Here is a 26,212-nt window from a genome sequence, read left to right as displayed (position 1 = left end):
ATGAAAAACTGATGATTGAAAAGAGGCAGATGAAAAAAGACAAAGAAGCAGAAAGGAAAATAAAGCAATGGGAGATGAAAATGGCAATGGCAGAAAGTGAAAGGGAGAGATAAATGAGAGAAATAAATAAAAAGATGGAAAGAAAAAGAGATTCACCTAGGAGACAGACTTGAGTTCGTTGACCTCTTACATCTGTATTACAAAAAGAAAGAGCAGTGTGTTAGCGGCGATGTTGCCAGACAGTTGAAACTTCCAACTTAATTTTCTAATTAACCGTGCATTTAATCACAAAACGTAATATAGATATTCTATCATCCTTTTCAATCTTCAGAGTTATTTCACTTCCATTCTGTATAGAAAACAGACAGAACGTTCGGAATATATAGAAAGTAAATTCTAATCCGACATTCGCCTTTGCGAGTGGAGTAAACATCTAAAAAAAAACACTCATATGTCTGGTCTCAGGATTTGAACCCGGGACTCCCGAATGCGAGTCACAGACGATTCCGCCTCGATCACCCGCTAGGTTACAATTTTATTTTGGGAATAAAATGAACATCACTTCAGGATAGGTCAGTTCTTATTTTTTCATGTACAGTACACATAACTTTTTTCATAATACGCCATAAGAAAACTAAAGACATAGTTAAGCCAGTGTCAGCGCAAAAATCTGCCCGTTTCAACCTATTAGCCTCGAATAATAACGTTATTCAAGTTTACTTACTTACTTAACGGCTTTTAAGGAACCCGGAGGTTAATTGCCGCTCTCATATAAGCGCGCCATTGGTCCCTATCCTGAGCAAGATTAACCCATTCTCTATCATCATAACCAACCTCCCTCAAATCCATTTTAATATTATCTTCCCATATACATCTCGGCCTCCCCAAAGCTCTTTTTCCCTCCGGCCTCCCAACTAACACTCTATATGCATTTCTGTATTCGCCCATGTGCTACATGCCCTGCCCATCTCAAACGTCTGGATTTAATGTTCCTAATTATGTCAGGTGAAGAATACAATGCGTGCAGTTCTACGTTGTGTGACGTTCTCCATTCTCCTGTAACTTCATCCCTCTTAGCCCCAAATATTTTCCTAAGCACCTTATTCTCAAACACCTTTAACCTATGTTCCTCACTCAAAGTGATAGTCCAAGTTTCACAACCATAAAAAAACAACCGGTAATATAACTGTTTTATAAATTCTAACTTTCAGTTTTTTGACAGCAGACTGGATGACAAAAGCTTCTCAACCGAATAATAACAGGCATTTCCCATATTTACTCTGCGTTTAAATTCCTCCCGAGTATCATTTATATCTGTTACTGTAGCTCCAAGATATTTGAACTTCTCCACCTCTTCAAAAGATAAATTTCCAATTTTTATATTTCCATTTCGTACAATATTCTCGTCACGAAACATAATGATATACTTTGTCTTTTCGGGATTTACTTCCAAACCTAACTCTTTACGTGCTTCCAGTAAAATTCCCGTGTTTTCCCTAATCGTTTGTGGATTTTCTCCTAACATATTCACGTCATCCGCATAGACTAGCAGCTGATGTAACCCGTTCATTCAAGTTTAATACAACGTAATTAAAACTAAATTGATAAAGAATACATAAGATCAGCACAGTCGTAGACCAGTATAGGAATCCGATAGCGTAAGATATTATACCAGACTGAGTGGAGTAGTGTTACTTCCTCTTATGTTACTGGGATTGTGTACTGTGCACTGCGCCAAAAAATTGCACCTCAGGCGAGAGGCTGATATTCACCTGAAACCACCGACTTCCTCACTCATTAACGCTGGCTCTCTGTTAAGTTAGAAACCCTTATGCTCCTCTCACTGGCACCAAATTAACTTCAGGGAATTCTCCGTGAGAACACTCTTCTTTCACTATCTCAACTGAATAGGGCTACTTTCACTCGAAAGGAGTTTTTAAAACTCGCAAGGAAAACGTCTTCCTGAGAAGTATATTGCAATGGAATATGGAACAGTAGGTTGAGATCCGTACAGACAAAGCCAAATCGATTCAATAGAAAAGGTCCAACGCAAGGCAGCACAATATGTCAAAATAGGAAAGGGACATGGTGAAGAGATAGTAAAAGACTTAGGGTGGGAATCTCTCAAATCTAGGCGACGAAAAACCAGACTCACCGCATTGTTTAAGGCACAAATGGGACACAAAGCATGGACCGACATCAATGCTAGATTAGCAACACCATCATACTTAGGCACGGCAGATCATATTAGGAAGTTTAAATGTAGAAAACAAAGAAGAGACGTGGCAAAATTTCCTTTGTTAACCGCACAATAGTAGACTGGAACAGCTTACCTCCGGCAATCTTTCAGGGTGGTCCTCTCAAAATCAATACATTTAAGGAACGGTTGAGAAGATTAGACTGAAAATGTAATTGTAGGTGCAGTGTAAATATCTAAGTTGTGTCATGTAATTAATTAAGTTGATATGTAATTAATTAAGATGTTATGTAATTTAGTTTATATGTAAATAAATTAAGGTGATATGTAATTAATTAAGATGATATTTAATTAAGTTGATTTGTAATTAATTAAGGTTATATGTATTAATTTAAATTGGTAATAGTTGGGTGAAATAGAAATACAAATAAGTTAGTTTTACTTTTGCTTATTGTAGGCGTTATTATAGTAGTCCCAGGTTTATTGCATCTATTTATTCATAGTTAGAAATAAATTCAGGTTTATTTTATTTTATTTTTTTTATTTTTCTTTTATTGCTGTAATTATTGTACAATTATAATGGATTTATTGTATATTATATATCACTGCCATAGGGTGTATACCCAATTGTAGTGTTAATAAATAAATAAATAAATACATACATACATACATACATACATACATACATACATACATACATACATACATACATACATACATACATACATACATACATACATACATACATACATACATACATACATACATACATACATACATACATATAGCATGGCAATAAGGTACCTACACCGAATACCCTGCTGAATACGGAAAAACAAGTGTTATTATGGCTAATATTTGTTATATCAATTATTATTTCAAAAGAAGCCATGAAAGCATAAATTCAAAATAGTGTACGGTATTTTACAAAAAGAATTTCCACAGGCTATTAATTCTGTTTATGCGGAGTTCGTTCAGATATCGGAACTATTGTGGAAGCAGAATGTGAACATTATAAAAAGGAACTTCATGAAGACGTTCCATCAAAGTGTACAATAAAACACTTAGTGAATAGATTCAGGAATACAGAATCACTTTTATGCCAACGCAAGGGAAGAAATGCAAGAAGGAAAAACAATAAACAACTCTAATTTGGGTCCTGTACGATCCAAAATAATATTCCACTTCAAGTACCTTTTCGAAGAAACTTTAAACCACTCCATATCAATGTGCAACATGAAAGTTCCGCTGTTTCTAAAAGTTACCTTTTGTAAACAATATATCAAAGTGACATAAAACGTGGTATTTATTACTTACTTATTTACTGGCTTTTAAGGAACCCGAAGATTCATCGCCGCCCTCACATAAGCCCGCCATCGGTCCCTATCCTGCGCAAGATTAATCCAATGTCTATCATCACATCTCACCTCCCTCAAATCCATTTTAATATTATCTTCCCAGCTACGTCTCGGCCTCCCCAAAGGTATTTTCCCTCCGGCCTCCCAACTAACACTCTGTATGCATTTCTGGATTCGCCCATACGTGCTACATGTCCTGCCCATCTCAAACGTCTGGATTTAATGTTCCTAATTATGTCAGGTGAAGAATACAATGCGTGCAGTTCTGTGTTGTGTAACTTTCTCCATTCTCCTGTAATTTCATCCCTCTTAGGCCCAAATATTTTCCTAAGCATCTTATTCTCAAACACCCTTAACCTATGTTCCTCTCTCAAAGTGAGAGTCCAAGTTTCACAACCATAAAGAAAACCGGTAATGTAACTATTTTATAAATTCTAACCTTCAGGTTTTTTGACAACAGACTGGATTATAAAAGCTTCTCTACCGAATAATAACATTCATTATTTCATTTAAACGACAGAAAACTGAGTTTCCACTAGGATTAATCTAAAACACTGATGCAGTCATTAAATTATTTAAAATGAATTTTAACAATAATTTTATCATAGAAAATAAAGATCAAATTCAAAATTTTATGCTGATGATTAAATGATTGTTGCGGATACAGAGTATCAGTTACAAAGAAAATCCACGAATTTAGCAAAATAATATGTATCCTAAATGAAACTGAAGTAATAGCATTCAAGAGAAAATTCTCTCTTTAAAATATTTTTACTTAAGGATTCAATCATTTAACAAACCAATAATTATTGTTATTCAGGCTTTACAGTAAATACTCGGAAGAAGATGGCATAAATAAGAGGGTTTGGAATTGAACGGATTACATCAGCAGCTTGTCTATGCGGATGATGTGAATATGTTAGGAGAAAAAAGATAAGTTTGGAAGTAAATCCCGAAAACACAAAGTGTATGATTATGTCTCGTAACGAGAATTTTGTACGAAATGGAAATAAAAAATTGGAAATTTATCTTTTGAAGTGGTGGAAAAATTCAAATACCTGGGAGCAACAGTATGATGATCCGTGGCGCTACAGCCCATGAAGGTCCAAGACCTACCAGCCGGCTGCTGACCCCACGGCCACATGCCGAAGAAGAGGTGGACGATCATCCAATCAGACTCGAGGTATCGTGTGGTTAGTACGAAGAGCCCCCAGCCGTTATAGCTCGTTTACCTAACCGGATTTCGCTCCCTGTCGTAGCTCCCCAAGTGCATTACGATGCTGGGTTGGCACCGGTCCCATACACTGGCCGAAATTTCATGAGAAAATTTCTTCCCCCATGAGAACTCGAACCAGCGCGCATTCCGTAACGCGAGTCCTAGGGCAGGATGCTTTAGACCACGACGCAACGGCGCGGGACTGGGAGCAACAGTAACAAATATAAATGATACTCGGGAGGAAATTAAACACAGAATAAATATGGGAAATGCGTGTTATTATTCGGTTGAGAAGCTTTTATCATCCAGTCTGCTGTCCAAAAATCTGAAAGTTAGAATTTATAAAACAGTTATGTTACCGGTTGTTTTTATGGTTGTGAAACTTGGACTCTCACTTTGAGAGAGGAACATAGGTTAAGGATGTTTGAGAATAAGGTGCTTAGAAAAACATTTGGGGCTAAGAGGGATGAAGTCACAGGAGAATGGAGAAAGTTACACAACACAGAACTGCACGCACTGTATTCTTCACCTGACATAATTAGGAACATTAAATCTAGACGTTAGAGATGGGCAGGACATGTAGCACGTATGGACGAATCCAGAAATGCATATAGAGGTTAGTTGGGAGGCCGGAGGGAAAAAGATCTTTGGGGAGGCCGAGACTTAGATGGGAAGATAATATTAAAATTGATTTCAGGGAGGTTGGATATGATGATAGAGACTGGATTAATCTTGCTCAGGATAGGGACCAATGGCGGGTTTATGCGAGGGCGGCAATGAACCTCCGGGTTCCTTAAAAGCCAGTAAGTAAGTAAGTACTACTAAATGGACTCATAGATGATGCAGTAAAAAAATACTAACATTATACCACTCCTGTTCTATGAATGATGTCTGTCGCCGAAAGATAGCTCTTTTATAAGATTAGTACCGTGAAATTGACGCGGATAATGGTAATGATGATGACATGTGAAGAAATGATGGCGAAATGAATCCGATGTCCAACGCCGAAAGATATCCATTAATTCTATTTCATTTTGAAGAGGGAAAACTTCATAAATATTCAATCAGGTATCTTGACCCAACGAGGATTTGAATCCGGTCCCCCTCATTTCACAGTTAGACATGTTAACCGTTACTACGCGACGGTAGACTATCGGAATGCTTAAAGTCAATACTATTTTTATCCGTGTTTAATTCGTACATGTGATCTATGTGAGAACACAAAGAGTTAAAATGCCACTGATTATTGTCTAGACTAATGTAATCAATATACCAAACTATTTGTCGCATATGTTCTATTCCCTTGGTGATAGAAAGAGAGAATAAAAGTATATTTCAGTTAATTTTAATGGATCCGTCGAGAGCATACATTTTCATGATATTATGCATGTTCACAACAAGCATCATTTACTGAATATTCATTGTGAGTGATCACGGAAACTTTTGTCAATAAAATTTTGATGTCGCTATATGAATATCATTCTTTTTTAATCTGTCATACAGTGACAAAAAGTTCTGTATATTTGTGCATGTTTCCGAATGAAACAGAGATAATAAATCCAAGAGATGAAAGCTGTGAAGTGCGAAGGAAGAACACAGGAGTTTGAAGAACGATGATGTGTGGCGTCTGTCATGTCAGCGGGGCGGGTTGACGTAGATACCAGCTGGTCGTTGAACCTTTTCTCTTCCTACCACCCTAGAGGAAGGATTACGTCTGGTAATGTAAATTCCTTTTTTAAGAACTTCTGAAGAACCTGAATATTTGTTTAGAATTTATGGCATCCAACTTTAAAATTGTAAATTTTAAGACAAAAAAGATGTCACTGATAGTTTGCAGAAGGTGTGGAGTAGGTGTTTTGCTGATCCAATACTCGTGAGAGAAAACATTCGGATATTCTTACCTCAAAATTTCTTTAAGTGCAAAGTATTATGGGCCAAATTGTAGACAAGTAGGCCTACATAGATTTCATAACAAGTAATATAAATATCCAGTACAACGAAATTGATTATAAATATTAATTTTAACTATGTTTATGTCTGTCTTCAAACCTACTTGCATAAGGTGATAAACTACATGGACATAAACTAAATAGGCTATATTGTCACTTCAGTTGCTAGTATGTTTACAGATATAAACTACAGTATGATATATTGTTACTTCTGTTGCTAGTATGTTTTCAGGCAAACTACAGTAGAATATATTGTCACTTCTGTTGCAAGTGTGTTTATAGACAAACTACAGTAGGATATATTGTCACTTCTGTTGCTAGTGTGTTTATGGATATAAATTACAGTAGGAGATATTATCACTTATGTTGCTAGTATGTTTATAGACATAAACTACAGTAGGATATATTGTTACTTCTGTTGCTAGTATGTTTATAGACATAAACTACAGTAGGATATATTGTTACTTCTGTTGCTAGTATGATCATAGCCATACACTACAACAGGATATATTGTCACTTCAGTTGCTAGTATGTTTACAGACATAAACTACAATAGGATATATTGTTACTTCGGTTGCTAGTATGTTTATAGACAAACTACAGTAGGATATATTGTTACTTCTGTTGCTAGTGTGTTTATGGACATAAACTACAATAGGCTATATTTTCACTTCAGTTGCTAGTATGTTTACAGACATAAACTACAGGAGGATATATTGTTACTTCGGTTGCTAGTATGTTTATAGACATAAACTACAGTAAGATATATTGCCACTTCTGTTGCTAGTGTGTTTATGGACATAAACTACAATAGGCTATATTGTCACTTCAGTTGCCAGTATGTTTACAGACATAAACTACAGTAGGATAGATTGTTACTTCGGTTGCTAGTATGTTTATAGACATAAACTAAGTAGGATATATTGTTACTTATGTTTTAGTATGTTTACAGACATAACCGACAGTAGGATATATTGTTACTTCGGTTGCTAGTATGTTTACAGACATAAACTACAGTAAGATATATTGTCACTTCTGATGCTAGTGTGTTTATGGACATAAACTACAATAGGCTATATTGTCACTTCAGTTGCTAGTATGTTTACAGACATAAACTACAGTACGATATATTGTTACTTCTGTTGCTAGTATGTTTATAGACATAAACTACAGTAGGATATATTGTTATGTCTGTTGCTAGTATGTTCATAGACATAAACTACAGTAGGATATATCGTTACTTCGGTTGCTAGTATGTTTATAGACAAACTACAGTAGGATATATTGTTACTTCTGTTGTTAGTATGTTTATAGACATAAACTACAGTAGGATATATTGTTACTTCTGTTGCTAGTGTGTTTATGGACATAAACTACAATAGGCTATATTTACAATTCAGTTGCTAGTATATTTACAGACATAAACTACCGTACGATATATTGTTACTTCTGTTGCTAGTATGTTTATAGACATAAACTAAGTAGGATATATTGTTACTTCTGTTGCTAGTATGATCATAGACATAAACTACAACAGGATATATTGTTACTTCTGTTGCTAGTATGTTCATAGACATAAACTACAATAGGCTATATTGTTACTTCAGTTGCTAGTATGTTTACAGACATAAACTACGGTAGGATATATTGTTACTTCTATTGCTAGTATGTTTATAGTCATAAACTACAGTAAGGTATATTGTTACTTCTGTTGCTAGTATGTTCATAGACATAAACTACAATAGGCTATATTGTCACTTCAGTTGCTAGTATGTTTACAGACATAAACTACGGTAGGATATATTGTTACTTCTGTTGCTAGTATGTTTATAGACATAAACTACAGTAAGATATATCGTCACTTCTGTTGCTAGTGTGTTTATGGACATAAACTACAATAGGCTATATTGTCACTTCAGTTGCTAGTATGTTTACAGACAGTAAGATATATTGTTACTTCTATTGCTAGTATGTTTATAGACATGAACTATAGTAGAATATATTGCCACTTCTGTTGCTGATATGTTTATGGACAAACTACAATAGGATATATTACCACTTCTGCTGCTAGTATGTTTATGGACATAAACTACAGTAGGCTATTTTATCATTTCTGTTGCTAGTATATTTATGGACATAAACTACAGTAGGATATATTGTCACTTCTGTTGCTATTGTGTTTGTGGATATAAACTAGAGTAAGCTATATTGTCACTTATGTTGCTAATGTGTTTATGGTGAAGCACTTAATGATCCAATTGACATTCGACCGCCACTATTTATATGCTATCGGCGGGTAATCCAGTACATAGTGGCAAAACGGCAGCTTCTCGTCCTCGGCAACTGAACGCATTATGAACTGACTCAGTAACAAATTATTCAGAATACAAAATACATCCTAACTATTCAAGTAGATGCTACAAATATTGACTCAATTGTTCCAGACATTTTTTTTTCACCTACTGGTGAAACTATGCACTATCCGCTGTAGACATGATCGGGGTTTATAGTATATATCTATCACGCATATTATTTTAAACCAATTTACAAAATCCGCCCCTCTTATAAAGGCCATGAACTTACATTTCCTGTGTTACTATAATTCTGCAATTTAAAACTTAATAATTTTTCAACCCTTCGCACTGAATCATATAAATATGTAATTGTTGTCAGATTCCCCAAACTATTATTAGAGGAATTTTACATTCGAATTGTGAAGAAATATATTTTATGTAAGTACTGATTTTTTTTTCTTTTCTGCTCACACACAAATGAGTATTTTGTATTGTAAAAACTTGTACAGTGTAATGTAAATTGGAACATCTAATGTTAGGCAATTATTTTTTGTACTAGAAATGCACTGTTATATTATATATGTAAACGTGAACATTTATTTTGTGTCCTACTGTGACTGAATGTTTAGCCTACATGTTGAGACAAGGAGTAACTGTACTCTCAAGCTCCCATTCCCCCTCTCTACACAACACAGTGGTCAGTGCCTTCGTAACTTAATGCGTTTCGGAACCCTGGGCCATAGTCTGGTAATAGTTATGAAGATAATGGATGGGAAAGAAGATAGTAATAAGATATGTTGATGATGTGTGATGATTATTAGGCTGATAATAACTGCGAAAGAAACAGAATGAGTTAATTAAGAGCGATTTATTGTGATATTGCAATGATTAAGAACGGGATTTTTATAGGGATTTGTGAAAGAATCGTTCTCAGTTTTTCTAAGGTATTCTAGTATAGCATTCACACTTGTAATTCACCAGTTTTAACATTTATCTTATCGGATTGCTCATGCTTTCTTGCTCCGCTGCCATTCCGATTTGTACTCTCTAAGCTTCTATCTTTTTTGTTATGTGTTATACTACTTCTTCTGTTTCCCTTATGTGGAGATGCTGCTCTATTACAATTTGTATCACTTTGTTTATTATTGTTTCTGCTGCAGCTAATAAGTATGTCCTCAATGTTATAATTATTCAAGACATCTGAGCCGATTATCTTTCCGTTGATCTTGATTTTGTCTTTAATTAAGTTTGCTCTAAATCCTTTGCTTCGATCTCCTTTTAGCAGTGGAATTAATTTTTTTCTTTTCTCTCATATCTTTTGCGAAAACATTTTCCATGTAGATATTTGTGCTTATAAGTTGTCTCCTATTTGCAATGATATGCTCTATAATGAAATAACAGTTGAATTTAACTAGTATTGGTCTATTCCTTCCATTCCCGACTCCATATGCGTTGTTTATTGCACTTATATCCAAGTTTAGTTTGAAATATTTAGTTAATAATTGTAGCACTAGTAAACACGTGTCGATTCCTGTTTCTTTAGTGTCCTCTTCAGCCCCGTAGATTAGAATGTTATTGAGTCTACTATCACTTTCCCAAGAACGGGATTTAATCAGTTATTAATGTTATTTTTTGCTGACAGAAATGTAGTCGAGTAATTAATACGTAAACGTAGAGTCTTACGCCGACAACTGTCTTGAAACAGCGACAGACAACTTCACCACAAGACACATGGTCTACTCGTATTGGAGCAGCTTATCTCTGGAAAGTCATACTTTACAATGAATTCTATTCTACTTACATCTACGTGATTTGTATTCAAAGAATTATGAAGCACTCCTTCCTCATCTCCATTAGAAATATAAGTAGAACCCCACTTTAAAACAGATTGTTACTTTCTCATGCATTTCCATCACTAAGAGCCGTTGTAAAAGTAAACACGAGAAGAAGTAACCCAAAAGTTCGGTGACAAGTTTAAATATTTATATCCACTTGGAGAACAAGGAGACAGTTAGGGGTAAGAAGGGCTTTGAAAGTCAAGGCCTGCTTCGACTCCATCCAGCTGGTCAGACACATGGCTTTCTATGTCACCCATAAACATTTCATAACGCCGCAAGAGTGACACGTTCCAGAATACTCTCAGCGCAGCAACAGCAGTTTACGCTGCGCCATAGCGAGCTTCTTCCTCAAAACAGCGGACAGAACGCTCTCGCACTCAGACATTTCAGATCTTTGCCTCATTGAATTTCTACAGGGACATCATTTTATTTTTACTTCAACTTTTATTGTACCTGAGTTTTTTAATGTACTTCACTCTCACCTCTTCTACTAATGAAGTTCAACCGTCCTCCACACAGATCCAAGACCGCATAACTGTATAGTTATAGTAGCCTTACGGTCATAGTAAACAGTACGTTCCAAAAATATATTCGCGTTTTCCAGTGACGAAAGAGCTTTCAATATTGAATTATTTTCGTACAGGTACTGTCGTCCATTTGCCTAAGTCGTATCCCGGTTTCCCCCACCAGCTTTTATTCGCCAGTTAGTGGCTGGGCTGTCTTAGCTCTTTTCTGAAAGCATTAATTTCTATTAGGAATTGGACGTCTACGTAATATTATACCCACACAACTGTTTAAAATAACTTAAATAAAAGGGCCTCGTTAAGTAATTAACTGTCACGTGATTTCCTCCCTTTCTACGACCCTGCGGCATAACCACTTGGACGGACAGTAGATAGCATGTATGAGTAATTTTATCTTTTGGGATCGGGCAGAAGTGAAGATTGAACTTACAGTACGTAAGGTACTCTTTTATAGAGTAGGTACAGAATTGTTTCAACATGAGTTACTAGTACGAAGAACGAAACTGATAATTGGGATTAGGTACAATAGTCTATAGCGCGATAATATGCACATTAGAACTGAAGCCTGTATCGAAATGAATGGCCACCATTTTTAAAACTGTGTTTAAATATCCATATTATGATTATTTTTCAAATAACTACATTCCCTATAGTGTACGCTAATGTGCTGTAGACAGTATAATATACACTGTATAATGAATACGTCCACATAGATAGCTCAGTTCGTGAGTTAAAACACTCACTGTTAATATTGTACTGTATTTTGATTAAACAAAAACCTAATGAAAATTATCAAACTCAAAAGCGCAATATTTCCTAGTTTACGTAAATGGATGAACTACTTTTCTTCCCTCCTATACCTAGTAAAGTGATTTGTTTGTATATTACGCCAGTATCATCGAACTCCAGTCGTGGAAGGGGGTAGCAAATGGCGTTGATCCAGAGGTATAGGCAAGTTAATATTAAAAATGTTAGTAAAAATAAAATGATGTCCCTGTAGTAGGCCCTAAGCATTTTATATGACATCTTGTAGTTAAGGGGAGTTCCTTGTTATCGCATGCAATATAATGGTAAAAATATCGTATCATCGAGCAGTCATAACTAGGGCTAGGATTTTGTTGAAATTGCATCTTTTTTCTAGTAAGCCAGAAACATAGCTGGTTTAGTATTTATATGTTATATGATAACTGAGTGTTTTAAGACATATTTGTTAGGGCATTTTTTTTTTGCATTTATTGCATGTTTCAACTCATAAGAGCATTTTTTGTTTTATTCGGTCATTTCTTAGGCATTCTCATTTAATTTTGGCCATAAATCCCAATTATTAATGTAAAATAACGTTTATTTCCTTTGATATTTCTCTACACATTTTGTCCATTAGTAACCATTGTTTTGTATAATATTTTAATCGTTTTCCTACACAAATATTGCCATTTTAACGTAGTACACCCCATGTAATGGATCAGTCCAAGCACCCCTTCAATAAAGACTCCTCTATGCCTGCTAGTTCCGGATAAGAGTGGCCTTGGAAATTGCATCAGGTAAAATGATTAGTTAAAGTTTACTACTTAGAAAAAATTATGTAAAATTAAATAAACTTAAATGTTGATACCAGAATTTAATTTAATTATTAAATATTAAGAAGTAAAAAACCTTTTTTCTTACTAAGCCAATTAAATAAGATCAATTTTAGGGCATTTTTAAGGGCATTTTTTTTTAATATTTTAAGTCATAAATGCATTGTTTATAAGATTTTTTTCATGATTTATAATCATCAAAATCCTAGCACTAGTCATAAATATAATACTATTTATCAGAGCTTTTTCATTGTTTAGTAGTAGCAGTAGTAGCAGCAGCAGCAGCAGCAGCAGTAGTAGTAGTAGTAGTAGTAGTAGTAGATTTATTTCTACTAGTAGAGTTAAGGCCATAAAGCCTTGTCATCCACTCAACCAATATTAGAACAATAGCAATACAATAACAAAAATACAGCAACAATATACAATTAATAATAATAATAATAATAATAATAATAATAATAATAATAATAATAACAAAATGAAAACAAGTTTAGCAACATGTAATTCTAAAAATCAAATTATAGTAATGTGAATCGAATTGTTAAAATAATAAAGAAAATTGATAAGTTAAAAATAAAAATTATATATTAAAAAAAATTATATTTTAGGAATGCTCACAGTTTAAGCAGTCTATTTCAAAACCGGGTGTTGAAATTAGTAAATGTCTGACAGCCCCTTAAGGTATGAGTAGGAGACATTGAAACTGTGAATAATGAAGAGATCGGGAAGTGTTATGATGAGGTATACTCAATTTACTAGTGATCTGAGATCGAGTATTTACGTTATGGTTGGAGCATAAATACACAAGACGAGACGACAGATAACTTGGGGCTGAGGTGCGCAGAATTAGTGATGTGTGTATACACATTAAGTTTTAAAATACAAAAGGAATGGTAAATCTTTCACCTTAAAATACTTTTTGAATTTAAAACAGAATTACCTATTTTATAAATTCAATACATGTCTGTGATCAGGTAAGACCTGGCACAGCTGACGATCAATTTCAATCGGCGCTATGCTCCGTGCATTCAAAAACTTTATCACTGACCGCACTTCACGCGGCGGGAGCTGGAATAGGAACGTCCATCTTCAACCAATGCAACGAAGCTACTGAGAGCACTCGGGAAGTTCCGCTAGCGCATGCGCCATGCCAGGATATTACTCTATTACGTACACGCAGTCGTTTCGCGCAACATATGGCTTGCTAGCTGTGGGACGAGTGGGAAAGTTACTTTATGGACGCGCCTCGTATATTTTGGACGGTGAAGATTGGTATAAGCCCTATGAACATGATGATGTATAGAAAATATTTTCAATACAGAGAAGTCTTCCTTTTCTTTATTAGGTTATTTTACGACGCTTTATCAACCTCTGATTTTATTTAGCGTCTGAATGATTTTTTTTTTTATTTTAGTAGGTTATTTTACGACGCTTTATCAACAGCTTTGGTTATTTAGCATCTGAATGAGATGAAGGTGATAATGCCGGTGAAATGAGTCCGGGGTCCAACACCGTAAGTTACCCAGCATTTGCTCATATTGGGTTGAGGGAAAACTCCGGAAAAAACCTCAACCAGGTAACTTGCCCCGACCGGGAATCGAACCCGGGCCACCTGGTTTCGCGGCTAGACGTGCTAACCGTTACTCCACAGGCGTGGACTCTTCCTTTTAATACTAACGGTAATAATCAAAGAGGTTATTTATTTTTGTTTGTATAGCCAACAAAATGAAAAAAAAAAAATCCTTAGGCCCGATTGTATAAACCATTTAATCTTAGATCAGAGGTTAAATTGATCCTTGTTTCAGCTGAACTTGGAATTTTGTGTTGTATAAAGTCTAATCTGAGATTAATTTGTCTCAAACTAAAGTCAACTTTGACTGAAGAAATTTCTCCGATTAAGTTAGATGATCCAAGTTCAGTTATTTCGTTTCTGTTTGAAATATACGAGTGACAGATTGTGCAAATAAAATATCCATTATTATTAATTTTAATAGATATGTTAGGTACATTTATATATATTTCTTTCAATTTCTTGCCTTAATACACAAAGATTCTTATATTTTATAAGGCTCTATCGTGTTCAGCAGTATCAAATAACATAACCTATAATTATATTATGTTTATAACAACCATTAATTATTAATGGATATGACAGGTACATTCATAAATGTTCAATTAACTGTATTACTAAAAGGAAAATTGTGGTTTTTATAAAGATTTATTATGTTTAGCAGTATCAAACACCATAACATGATAACAACTTTGAGAACTGTCAACCTTCTTCTTATTGTCCGCCATTATTTACATAGCACAAAAAACCAGTGTCTCCAACATAATGTAATACGGAAAGTCGCCAAACATTAATTGTAAAGTCGCTAGATTTCTCATTATCAACAAAGAAAGATTAAATTTTGTCACTATGGGATGCTAAAAAGGTCCCTAAATCCCTATTTAAGCAATATAAAAGTTAAAAGAAATTGTTGTTGAAAAAGAGTTAAAGTCACTAGATTGGCAACACTGAACAAACCTGTGTAACATGGTCCGCGCATCACGTATTTCACCTGTTTATGCGATGTTGCCAAATCCTTTTCACGTGAAATTAGATTGCATTTGAACCAAGGTAATTTTATCGCAGACAATTTTTATACAATAGAAGAAGTGTCTGAACTCGGTTCACTTTTCGATCTTCGATCAAAGTTGATCTTTAGTCAGGGAGTTTTATACAATTGGGCCTTAAAGTAATAAGTAAAGTGTAATTCCAAATTCCTTCTTTTTACACGGTTTGAAAGACGACTACCAGGTTTGTGCAAGGAGCTCCTGAAGACTACTTGCATCAGCATTGCAAACCGATGCTGATCATCAGATTGTACGTCATTATTTAATTACACAGTTGAATTGAATGGTTTAGAGGCAGCACTGTCCGTCCATATGTAAAGCAGTTCTCCCTGAGTGAAACGGCAGGCAATTATTCTGTTCATAGACCCGTAGTCCAGTGGACTTTAATGTCCGAAATTACACCCCGTCCGCACAGTACAGTGGCTTAGCTCGCCTCTGCCAAGGTTTTATGCGGTTTCGTGTTTACGAGAAAAGCGCCATATATCCAGCAGTAGCGGCCGGTGATCGAAATCCTCGGTGAGGCCAGATGCAACTAGTTTAAGTGCCTCCGATAGGAAATGTTTATTTATGATATTAATTATTGTTGTATTATTAATATCATGATTACTGTATTATTATTATTATTATTATTATTATTATTATTATTATTATTATTATTATTATTATTAGTCTATTAATATTAGCCTACTATTGATGAAAAATAATGTCACTCACCAAATAAGCTATTATGCTGTGAGTTTCAGTGATTGTTTCAGTGTGATGAAGCAACCCACATTATGTGTTGAAAATCCCCTCCTTTCTCTTCTTTTTATTTTTTTTTTTTCCCTTGACAGCAACGAACAAGGCCAACAGAGAAGTTTATTTTACGCCACATTACCACTTAACCATTTATGTTGCCCATACCAGGATGCAATAGAAACTCGCGTTTTAAGATTATCTGTCAGAAAAATTGTCAGCGATGTCGTAGGTATCTCGGTAGTCTCTCTCTTTCAATATTATTTCTTCTTGAAAAAAGGACACTTTAACAATGAATTAACTGAACCAGCATTATTTCTCGCATTTATTTCTGTTTATATTTTCCCGAAACACATAACAACATTGGCCCAGATTCACTACTGTACTACGAATTACAATACTACAACACCCTCGCTTAAGTCATAAACTGAGACATAAGGGGAGGGAATAGTGTGGGTCTCTGCCTGCCAAAGAGCTGGAATTTGTGTTATTTATGACCTATTTAGGAAGACAAGTCACCATTGCTATTCCCGCTCCACTCTACCCTTGAGGCCAGCCCATGGATGTGAGGAGTGAAACCTGACCATGCCACGAGGCCAGACGAATTGTGCCTCGGCTACAACGTTTTAAGCGCAAGCTCAAATCCCGCGAAAATACAGGAAATTCAGAAGACAGACCCGGCACGAACGATTCTGGCCTCGGGAACAAATTTTACTGCAAAACAGATCTATATACATCACAAGCAGACCCGGCACGAGCGATTCTGGCCTCAGGAGTAAATTTTACTGCCAAACAGGTCTATATATATCACAAAGTTTTAAAATGCTTCTACAGCGATATATCTTCATTCAAATAGCTAATACATTATATAAAAACACAAAATTTGATTTCTGTTAAGCCAAGTGACTGAGGCCCGGCCTCACTTGCCTCAGTCAATCAGCCGCCACTGATATCCAGTCTGGTGAATAGGCTCAAAATTATAAATAAATTCAATGTTTTTGGAATTAAAAAGTAGATACGAAATAAGCAAGTTTCTATACGATGTAATAGGAACGATAATTATAAAAACACTATGTACAATTACTGAATAAGAAATAGATTTAAGTGCCTGGACTACAATCAGCCATGAAACATCATATAACTCTGAAATCAGGGTGGGCACCAAACTAATTTCAGTAAGAAAAAGGATTCGATCCAGAAAAAAAATACTGGAATACTTTTGCTCCCCTTTTCACTGTAATTAATCCATTTTATGATAACTATGCCTATGGGACACTGGAACTGAATTGAAATTTCTACAGCTTTTGATCATTTTCTTTAATATCTGGTGGGTTTATTGTGTGTATATTTGAATAACAGTACAAAAGGTCAAAGTTTCATGAATTTGTTCCTTAGATATTAATTTTAACTTATTTAATGATATTAAATTATGTAAATTCAAACATCCCTGACAGCTTCAGAATAGTTAATAATAAGTTATCTATCTATCTATCTATCTATCTATCTATCTATCTATCTATCTATCTATCTATCTATCTATCTATCTATCTATCTATCTATCTATCTATCTATCTATCTATCTATCTATCTATCTATCTATCTATCTATCTATCTATCTATCTATCTATCTATCTATCTATCTATCTATCTATCTATCTATCTATCTATCTATCTATCTATCTATCTATCTATCTATCTATCTATCTATCTATCTATCTATCTATCTATCTATCTATCTATCTATCTATCTATCTATCTATCTATCTATCTATCTATCTATCTATCTATCTATCTATCTATCTATCTATCTATCTATCTATCTATCTATCTATCTATCTATCTATCTATCTATCTATCTATCTATCTATCTATCTATCTATCTATCTATCTATCTATCTACCTATCTACCTATCTACCTATCTACCTACCTACCTATCTATCTATCTATCTATCTACATACCTACCTACTTACCTATATATCTATCTATCTATCTATCTATCTATCTATCTATCTATCTATCTATCTATCTATCTATCTATCTATCTATCTATCTATCTATCTATCTATCTATCTATCTATCTATCTATCTATCTATCTATCTATCTATCTATCTATCTATCTATCTATCTATCTATCTATCTATCTATCTATCTATCTATCTATCTATCTATCTATCTATCTATCTGTCTGTCTGTCTATTTATTTATTTATTATTAATATTTGTGTGCTGAACAACAGCCAGAGGTCAATTATAGATCAGCACAATACACAAACAGAAGATACAAAGGTGCAAGAATAAATAAAATAACATCTTAAATCAAGAAAAACGTACATAAATAAAATTGAGAACGAGGACAGTAAATCCTAATAAACGAAACTATACTTTAAAAGGATCTAAATTGTTCCCATGCAAATTGGCATATTTTATGCGTCTACAGACTGGAGAAAGAGATTTTGAATTTCTGTTGTAAATTTTTTTTGAAATCTTAAATCTTTTGTAGGAATACGAAGGCTGATATTCTTTATGATAGACTCATTATCAATATCGCCCTTGATAACTTTGCAAAATAATAATAATAATAATAATGATAATAATAACAATAATAATAATAATAATAATAATAATAATAATAATAATAATAATCCGTGGTACGACAGGCCATGACCGACCTGCCGGTTGCTGGCCTCAGGTCTACATGCCGAAGCAGAGGTGGACGATCATCCAACCAGACTGGCAGTACCGTGTGATTAGCACGATGATCCCCCCAGCCAATATAGCTGGCTCTCGTAACTGGATTTCGCTATCTATCGTAGCTCCCCAAGTGCATCACGATGCTTGATGGGCATCGGTCTCATATACTGGCCGAAATTTCATTCCCCGTGAGGACTCGAACCAGCGCGCATTCCGGAACGCGACTCCTAGGCAGGATGGCTTGTATCATGACGCCACGGAGCGGGACTCAGAATTATTATAGTTTTAAAATTTTCTGTGAATGACTTGCATCTCATTATTAAGAAATCTGCGTATGGATTTTTATTTGACCATTTGTATATAAATACTTTTCAGTAAATTATGATTTGTCTTGATAATTTTCCTTAACTTTTTAAAAATTAGAAATTCATAATTTCAAAAGTTTTCAATAAAGAGCTAATTTCATGAATAACTTTATCTAATGGAGTATACTGAGCATTTTTGTAAAGTTTCATGTATATCGGAGTAAATGGAAGCCACTAGGAACCTTTTTATTGACAGTTTGGGTAAAAATGTTTAGTGGGTGTGGTAGGGCCGCCAAACTTTAAAATGACGAGCAGGGGCTAAATACAGAACGAAATATTAAACGAATACATATAGTAAATATTCATGCAAAAATATATATTTTGGTCATTTCCACAAAAAACTCAGTCCTAGTGTCTCTTAATGAACATAGGATTTTCATTTTTTAAACTGAAATAAAGTTGTCAACTGAATACAATGTACACTTTAATGTAAATTTCATATAAAGCAAAGTAGTAGCAATCTTTTCTCTTTTGGAGAAAGTTGACGGAACAGAGGTCCCTATTGTAATTAAAAGTTGGAAAGACGTGTGATAGTTTTGCATGTATTTTGAGTCTGCTTTGTTTTGTGTGTCTTATAGGCCTATACTCTAACAAATTTATTCATCTGTACCGATAGTGCATTGTTAAAGTTGGAAAACTTTTATAGCAGTCTAGACATATACAATTGTTATACAGTACCGTAGTTTAAATTTTAATTTGAAGAAAAAAGGTTGCATGTAAGGTGTAATTGGGAATTATGTAATTAATAGAGATGAAGGGAAAGAATGAAGGAGCGCGAGAGAGAAAGACGAATGGTGGAATTTTGAACAGTCTCTAATTTAAATTTCTACTGACAATAAATTGATACCGTTGAAATTAATGAACAAACAAATAAAAATATATTCAAAGATAAACCACACATGTTGGGCCAATTATACAATGTTCATAGATTTGATAAGAAACATAAAAAATTATATATTACAGTTATATGAACACTAATAAATATAATATAATTATTAAAAAATTTAGTAAAAGTCAGACATGTTTCGGAGATGCTTCTCCATCCTCAGTGACTTTACCACGACGGCTGGTTCAGGTGATCGAACCGCGTTGTTGCTTGTCAGTCTCCTTTAAGCCAAGCAACGACGCGGTTCGATCACCTGAACCAGCCGTCGTGGTAAAGTCACTGAGGATGGAGAAGCATCTCCGAAACATGTCTGACTTTTACTAAATCTTTTAATAATTATATTATATTTATTAGTCTTCATATAACTGTAATATATAATTTGTTATGTTTCTTATAAATAAAAATATGTTTAAACCTACATCATAAATACCCAGATTGCTCGGCCTTATAGGCTTTGACGGTAACAACTTTTGTCGGGTTTACTATGCTGCCATCTAGTTATTACGTAAGGAGTCAGGTCATAACTCCCAATTGCATTAGCGACTGTATTGTAAGATTGTCGATGAAATTCACGAGAAATTAGAATACACAACGGAAACAAACTACCCGTCTCTCCCTCTCCCTCCTCTCTCTCTCTCTCTCTCTCTCTCTCTCTCTCTCTCATATGATGAAATGAAATGAAATGATTAGCCTAAAAGTGTCCCGTTAAGGGCAAAGGCCTCCTCCTATACAGGGAGAGCTCTATTTGTCTCACGCGGTGAGCTACTCCGCGTAAGAGATGTTTACAACCTTGGAATTGTTCACTTGGTTCACATTTTGCACTATTAGATATTGTTCGCTTGTTTCTGTCGCACTGGTTTTAGTCGCTGTTCACTTGTCTTCTTAGGTTATTCCAGTCTTCCCTATGTCTTGCTCTGCAATGACTAATGGCTTCCTACTCGTTCACTGAAGAGGTCGGCCCATCTTCTTCTTGGTCTTCCGGGTGATCTCTTGCCAATGCGGGGATCCCATAGTGTGACTTTCTGCGTCCATCTTCCGTCTCTAAGTCGTGCAACATGGCCTCCCCACTTCCATTTGGTGTTGGTGGCTTGCAGTGCTGGATCTTTAATTGCAGACATCTTTTGTAGCACTTCGTTTGAACTCTGTCCCTCAGTGATAAGCCTAGTATCCTTCTCAGTATCTTCCTTTGGCATATTTGGAGACTGTTACGAAGTTTGACAGTGAGAGACCATGTCTGACACCCATATAACAGTACAGGAGTTACGCAGGTCTCCAATATTCTCTCTCATATGCTGCAGGTACTATTAACATTAATATATTATGTTTACAGGATCTTTTCACGTAATGATTGGAGACTATATATAATGATAGCACGAAGCTCGATATTTTCCATTTTTGCCAATCTGTTCGGTACACTAACTTCAAAATTAAACTACATCAGAGAAAAAAAGCAGTCAAAACAATGGAAGCACAGCAATTCTTTGCCTCCAAAGAAAGCAGAAGTTATTCAATCGACTGGAAAAGTCATAGCGTCCAGGTTGTGGTGTTCTAAGGGGATAATCATGACTATCTAACGAACGGGAGAACAATAACCAGAGAATATGATTCTTATCTCCTGAAACAAACGAAAGGAAAAACTCACGAGAAAAGACCGGGTATGGCCAAGAAGAAAATGTTGTTTCATCACTACAATGCACCTGCTCACACGTTTGTAATAGCTGTTGTTAAACTACACGAACTACGGTTCTAATTGTTGCCGCAACTACCCCCTCCCATTCACCAAAGCTAGACTTCTTTCTTTTTCAAAACCTCAAAACTCACTTGGCTTGGAAAAAATGTTCATCAAATGAAGAGATTATTGCAGTAGCTGAAGGCTTTTTGTAGACCTCGAGAAATTTGTGTGTATAAGGAGAGTATAACAGCATTGCAGCTCCGGTTGACCAAGTTTGTTATGTTGAGAAATAAAGATTGTTTCTGTTTGTTCCGATATAAATTGCAATTGTTCAATTATTAATGAAGTTAATGAAGTTAAATATTTAGGTATAATTATTGATAATCATTTAAAATGGAATAATCATATTCATTATATTTGTAATAAATTACGTAAAACATTATGTTACTTTGTTATTCTAAGAAATGTTTTGTCAATTAACTTTTTAAGTGTAATTTATTTTGCATTATTTCAATCTATATTTTTATGTATGGTATTATAGGATGGAGTAGAACTTATAAATCCAACTTTCATCTGTTAATTTTTACTACAGAAAAAAGTATTAAAAATTTGTTTAAAAAAGCAGAAAGGTTACCCAACTGAATTGTTGTTTAAACATTTCAAAGTTTCCAACATTAAACAAATGTATTATTTTATTGTATTAAAATATTTTCATAGAAATTTTAATAACTTTGAAAGGTATATACATAAATACAGAACTAAAAATATGAATTCTCTGCGTTTGTCCGAACCAAAATGTAAAACCAATGCAGTTTTTTTTTTATCGTAGCATGAGTCAAGGCCCCAGATTTTATTCCAATAATATTTCAACCAGAAATCCTCTCCAAATTAATAAAAAAATTAAAAAAAATGTATTGGATTTATAGTTTGGGTTTAAACATATTAAACACTATTTAATCTGTATTCACTCTCAATTTTAATTTTATTTTTGTCTGTATTGGAATCCCCTCCTGAGCACGAATCTTACTCATTCAGGAGTGGGCTAGTTTATCTTTCATTGTATTTATTAACTTGTACTTATTTTAAACTTACTAGCAATACAAAAAATAAAATAAAAATCCTAGTTTAATTTCTGTGTCAGGGTATGAACTTTTCAGACAATCCTCGTACAATACATAAGAGATAGCAGGTAATCACAAATGTTTTAATTTCATCATATGAAACTAGAAGTCATTTTTATCAGAAGTAGAAAATGTTGTCTTGATATAGTAATGCACTGGGGGTGACATCACAGTCTAGTATATACAGTCGCGAAGCTCAATTCGTAGTAAATATGCAAAAATTAGATAGTTGCTCACCACTAGCATCGCTAATATCGCCTCATTACAGGCAATGCAAAATAGAACCGTCACAGTCTATTGTTTCTAGCACCCTCAAAACTCAAGCTTCGTGACTGTATATAGTAGACTGTGGTGGAAAGACCAAGACGAACGTTCGATATAGTAATAAATCAATGACCTATTAATTGATTAGATTATTATAATTCATTGCATTATAAACTATAACATTATTTTAATATAATAATTTTACATGAAACTAAGAGGATAATGACGCGGTTTATCTTGCATAATATGTATTGAAGTCCTTCAACCAATGGAATAGAGTCTGCTTGTTTGTATATTTACATAAATCTCTAAATCCCTTAATTAGTATATTCCATTTTGTAAATGTACCCGCAATCATCCTGCAGTGAAAACAGCATAGTGGTTTAAGTACACAGTACTTATTTTCTATATTTATTTGCATATAATTCAGTGTTCTTGTGGAAACAGAGAGCCACAAATTACGATAAATCGTTAATCAAAACCGTAACGAACACAGACCACACTTGTGTTGCAATTTAATGATAATACTTAATTAAGCACAGTCGTGTGTTTTTATATTTCTGTTTTCAAGAGAGATAATGAACTGTTTTAATTAGGGAAACTTAGTGAAAGCCCATCCGTGAATTACACCGCAACAACACAAAATGTCAATCCTTGCAACCTTCAAAATTTGACATTGCAATTATTTTAATTTAAAACTGCAAATGACGTACACGAGATATGGCTGTTTGACTGTTCCACTTGAGGTTGTTTCTATTGCTCTCAAATTAGGATGATACGAAATGTTCAGAATAATTATCGTAGGTAAACTACACCAGTAATTCAATAAGTGCGAAATGCCAGCCTAAATGTTCACCTATGACCCGTGCTTTCCGTGCGTTGCCATAGCTGAGGAATGAATACAATGAAGTATGTGAAAGTACCAAAAAATCCAATTTCCGTTTTCTTGCATCGAATGATAGCAGGCCTATGTGCCATGCTTTATATAAACTTTAAACGTGAAAAGAGCATAACAATGTTGTTTATTATAATTTTGTTCAACGCTTTCGGTATTAGAGTTTAGTTAGTTAGTTAGTTAGTTAGTTAGTTAGTTAGTTAGTTAGTTAGTTAGTTAGTTATAGTCCCGTCGCTCTAATTTCCGGCAGCCAATCACGTTGCAGGTCGGCTGCATTTAAACGTGTGCGTCTTGTGATTCGCTTATGAAGACGTTATGCATTTCCTAAGGCTCGATAAATACTTAATATAATCGCCCGCCATTTTAGCTCTTTCGTTGGTGTTCGCAGAAAGCACACGAGGACGTTATTTGCCGTTCAATTATTTGCTGAATTACAGTGCGTTTGATTTATTATCATAGGAGCTACGACATGGTAATGTTTAACGGTGTGGCAAATAGATTCCTCGTGTGGTAGCTCGGCAACGAAAGAACAAAGATGGAGAACGATATTACCAACCTAGACTTTATAGAGCCTTCAATTCCTAAGACGTAAGCAAAGAGGAGGAGTCACGCCGAGAATAACAGCGTCGCGACTATAGTTAGTTAGTTAGTTAGTTAGTTAGTTAGAACACCGTCCGTCATTAGGAATTGCATTATTGCACTTCTGAAAATAAGTAAATTTCATCACTGATGTAATTCATCTTACTACAATCTACAAAGTTTTCCCAGTTCATGCACTGCCCAGATCATAGTGTATTAGTACGCAAGAAAGAGGCAAAAAATCCCGTAAAATAGCATTACAGAAGATCAGTAAATATTTTTACTAATGGTTAATTAATTCGAGTCTGTTCCATTTTAAGTACTGCGTTAATATCATTTAATGAAAGACGGAATAAAATTCACTGTAGCAGAGTTCAATAGTATCAGCAGAAGGATGGGCTTTCGGTTGTCATGTTTGGAACTTTTTCTATTATATATTTTGCAGCGAAGCTTACGTGTGTAAATACACTAACTAAAGTAGAGATATATTATAACTTATAATATAACAAGCTTACTTGTGTAAATACACTAACTAAAGTAGAGATATATTATAACTTATAATATAACAAAATGAAAGGGAAAAGTAGAAATCTAAAATGCAGTATTCAAATGTATTCAGCTTTCATTTCATCCCTAGCCTATAAATCATTCGGTTTCTTACATATAAATACCAACATTAGGCATTCAAATTACTTTAAGTTTAATTTCATCAATATGAAAAAAAATATATCTTAAAAAGGAGCTGCCACTGCAAACCTCCGACAATCTGGCCGCTGCTGAAGCGAAACGAGTGCAGCGGGCGTCAGGACAAGCTGAGGTGATGTCTCAGGGCATCGAGTTTATCACTGAGAAGGTTTGTTGGTTGGTTGGTTGGTTGGTTGGTGGGTTAATTGGTTAGTTAGTTAGTTAGTTAGTTAGTTAGTTAGTTACTTAGTTAGTTAGTTACTTAGTTAGTTACTTATTTAGTTATCTAGTTAGTTACTTAGTTAGTTACTTAGTTAGTTACTTAGTTAATTACTTAGTTACTTAGTTTGTTAGTTACTTAGTTTGTTAGTTACTTAGTTACTTAGTTAGTCAGTTAGTCAGTTAGTCAGTTAGTTCCTTAGTTAGTTACTTAGTTACTTAGTTAGTTACTTAGTTAGTTACTTAGTTAATTACTTAGTTACTTAGTTAGTTACTTAGTTAGTTAATTACTTAGTTAGTTAGTTACTTAGTTACTTAGTTAGTTAGTCAGTCAGTCACTTAGTTTAGCTAAAAGATTTTTGGGGACCAATCCCTTTTATAGGCGATTTGTTGAGTTCAACAAAGGAAGCGGTGACAAAAGGATAGGTGTATAAATTACAGAGGGGACTGAATCATATAAGACTGGGTTGGGTATGGTAAAGAGGATCAAATAAAGAGGATAAATGTATATCTCAATGTCAAAAGTCGTA

This window comes from Periplaneta americana, chromosome 5 (genome assembly GCF_040183065.1).
Source record: "Periplaneta americana isolate PAMFEO1 chromosome 5, P.americana_PAMFEO1_priV1, whole genome shotgun sequence".
Classification (NCBI taxonomy): Eukaryota; Metazoa; Arthropoda; class Insecta; order Blattodea; family Blattidae; genus Periplaneta; species Periplaneta americana.
Note: the sequence above shows the minus strand (reverse complement) of the source record.